Genomic DNA, 3531 nt, shown 5'->3' with positions numbered 1-3531 from the left:
CCCGCAGCCAACGCCAAGAGAGGGGGAGAAACATAGAGTCCCCAAAAGGAGACACCTGTCTCCAGGAGCTAAACACCGGAGACTGTTACAACGTTACCTCTGTCTAGACTTGAGGGGCACAATCACAGCAGCACGGCTAGGCAGTCTTAATGTTGAGACCGCAGCTTTAGGGCAGTGGCAGACAATAGAACGGACTGCTAGCGCGCCAGCCATGCAAGTACCCCGCAGTTCTCAGCATGGTAAGGCAGGTAACCACCGCAGAGCTACAAAGTCCCAGACGGGGTCCTCAGAGATATTGGCTGGGGGCTTGGGGATGGGAGTGCCTGTAGCTATCTGGATCCCACCTATTCAGGGGTAACAGAGTGGGGGGGTGAGAGTGATGGGCAAGCCTGATAGCCCATTGAATGCGTGGCGCCCAGGGAATTGCTAGAGAGAGGGGCGGGAGCGCTGAGAAACAAGCCTGCCTTAGCCTGTGTGGGAACAGTAAGAGGGCAGAAGGCCCAGCCCCCTGAGATTCCCCCGGAGCCTGGGACCCAGGAGCACCGAAGGTCCCAGGCTGCAGCTGGGTGAGCCATGAGCTGGGAAGGGCTGAGGGCCCTGAGCTGCCAGGGCTCAGCTGGCCAGGTTGTCACAGGCATTGGGTGGGAAAAGGTTTTCTAGCCTGGTCCCATAGCTCTCCGTAGATCTCAGAAGGGCAAGGGTCTTGGAAGACTTTGTCACAGGGTGGCAAAGGGGTGGGCAGGGGTAGTTGAAATCATTGTCAGACTACCATCTGCAAAATGGAAATTAATGAGGACACAGGGGGTCTCCCCCAAATCTGGGAACTCATGAAATAACCTGCACACGCATCTCCCAATTATATGGGTCTACCCTCTGACTTCCCCTCAGAGGACTCTGTGGTAATCATAGCACCATCCAGGGCTGATTTGCTGTGGGATGAGAGACTGGCTCTGAGCAGCTTTTCTCAGACACATTTGACCTCTGTGACCTCTGTAAAATGGAAGCACATTTCCCTGTCCTGAATCCTTGAGAGGACATGCAGCCTTCTGAGCATGCTCCTTCTGAGAGGAACTTCTATCCTCTTTCTGATCTCCTCAGCCTTGGGGTCTGTGCCAAAACCTGTTCTTACCCGTCAGCACCTTGGTGTAACTGTCCCATGGGGACAGACATGTCTACAGAATAGACAGTGCTGGGAAGCGTGTTAGAATCAAGAAAGAGCAGCTTGGTCCTACCTTGCTATGAACCACAACAACCAACATGGCACGATCCATAACCCTAAGGGTGTAATAAGGACACTCATACCTTGGCAGGAACCAACAGTTCCCTAGTTGGAATTAAGGTCTACTTAACAAGCAGAAACCTATGCCTGGTACTAGAACCCCAGCCAACTACTCAGGGCTAGTGAAGTCACAGACCTTGCGGGAGAGCCTACACCCGCTACCTCACTGAACCAAATAACCCCCAGCCACCTTCTAAATATTTATCCCTTTACCCACTGGTAAGTGCAGTTCTCACCCTTCATCAAGGGAGATTCTCTTTGCAACAGAGACCACTACAGAAAACCACAATCGATCAAAATGCAGAGTTGTGGAGCTGAGTCTCAAATGATACATCTACAACGCTAATCCTGAACCAAAGGCTCCAGGATCACTGCAGAAGAAGGGGCAAAAAAAAATTGACAAAGCCGAGAAGCTGGGTCTGAGATTGAGTCTCCTAGAAAGGTCAGAGAAGCTGAATCCATGAAATCTCAACAGGGTAGCTGCTTAACAAGACCTAAACAAGTCCACCACCAATCAACATGCGAAGATGGCCGGAGGAAAGCTCAAAGGGCCTCAACCCTAGACAGAGAACTAAAGGGCAACTCAAGGATGCTGAGAGCAAGAGCCTTTCCCGGGAATTAGCACACCCGCTGACATCCAATACCAAAAGACCAGCCCTGAAAACATGCATACAAATAACATTACATGACCTGAGCAGGTGGTATTCATATATTTAGAAATGTGTGTGTGTGTGTGTATGATAACACATATATGTTTAATAACAACTGAAAAGAGGCCTTGATTTTGAAAAAGAACAAAGGAGGGAGTGCAAGGGAGGAGTTGGCAGGAGGAGAAGGAAGGGAAGAATGATGTAAGCTATATTATACTCTCAGAAAAAGTTTAAAAATTCTAATGAAAAAATCTCCTTGGAGGTTTGTTCCAGAGGATTCTAGGCTCTAGTTCTAAGTTCCAAGTTCCAGGGTTCTGCAATCATATCCTTCTCACAGTCACACCCAGGACTCCATGACAACAGAAAGCTCACCTCAGCCATATGTCCAGCAGGCCATCATGCTATGCTAAGGATACCGTGGCTCTCTGACTCCTTACCTGTGTCCATGCCTGCAGCTGATCTCTACTGTGGCTACCTACAAAGTCCCCCAAGCCTGTTCTGACCACCCTCTGATCTGCTCCCAACCCTCACTATGGCTCCCATTACTCACAGGGAACCTCAGATTTCTGGTGACCAGACCACAAGGCTTCTCCAGCCCAACAATTAAAACATATATACCCCACCAACCAAGGCCACAATCTCCAAAGCACATCACATTCTTCCCAGTGCTGTGTCTTTATTCATACCCGCCACCCAACTTCCATTCCTCTCTGTACCCTTGATAAATTCCTATTTATCTCTCCAGAGCTAGCGTTCTCTGAGAAACTTCCCATGACCATGAAGTGAGCCCAGTCTTCTCCTGGTTGGCCTCTAGGAGAGTCCTTAATGCATGGCCTCAACTACCCGAATGATCTGTGTCCCCAGCATGGCCTGGTTCAGCAGAGGAGACAGTAAGTGATCAGTAACCCAATGGATGAGGGTCTAAAGCTGTACTGGTCAAAAACCAATATCTGCACATGGTTTTCTACAATTAATTCAAATTAAACACCATTGTTTACAATGTGTAATTACACATTGTAAACAAACTTGGTTCCTTGGTATGTCAGTCATCCTTCAAATACTGAAAAAATACATGTGTTTAATAGCTGTTGTGTTGGACAGGGCAGGTCTGAAAGTTTTCCATCAGCTTTGGAAGTCCTAAGGACAGCCCTGGCCTGAAGAGGTGGTCACACAATGGACCTAGTGTTGAGTTCCAGCTCAGCCCACCTCCATGATCCTTGTTGCGATGGCTATTCTTGGTTGTCAACTTGACTATATTTGTAATGAACTATAATCCAGTAACAGAGGGCAAACCTGTGATCTGGGTCATTGAGGATGGAAGACACCATGCCTTTGATATGGTTCTTGAGGCTGGAAGACACAGGTTTTTGATCCAGATCTTGAAGGATCTTTAATCTGGGTCACACCTTCTTCTGGAAACCTATAAAGGACAATGGAAGAAGGAAAGCTTCCTGTTTGCTTGTCCTGCCTTTCCAGCACACCCGTTCTTCTCCTGACATTGGAGCCCACTTCTTCAGGATCCCAGCACACACAGAAGACCAGCTGAGACACCCAGTCTCGTGGGACTGAGAAACTACTAAATTCACAGCCAGCCATTGTTGG

Source organism: Microtus ochrogaster, chromosome 10 (genome assembly GCF_000317375.1).
Source record: "Microtus ochrogaster isolate Prairie Vole_2 chromosome 10, MicOch1.0, whole genome shotgun sequence".
Lineage (NCBI taxonomy): Eukaryota > Metazoa > Chordata > Mammalia > Rodentia > Cricetidae > Microtus > Microtus ochrogaster.
The sequence above is the reverse complement of the archived record's forward strand: the minus strand, read 5'-3'. Positions refer to the sequence as shown.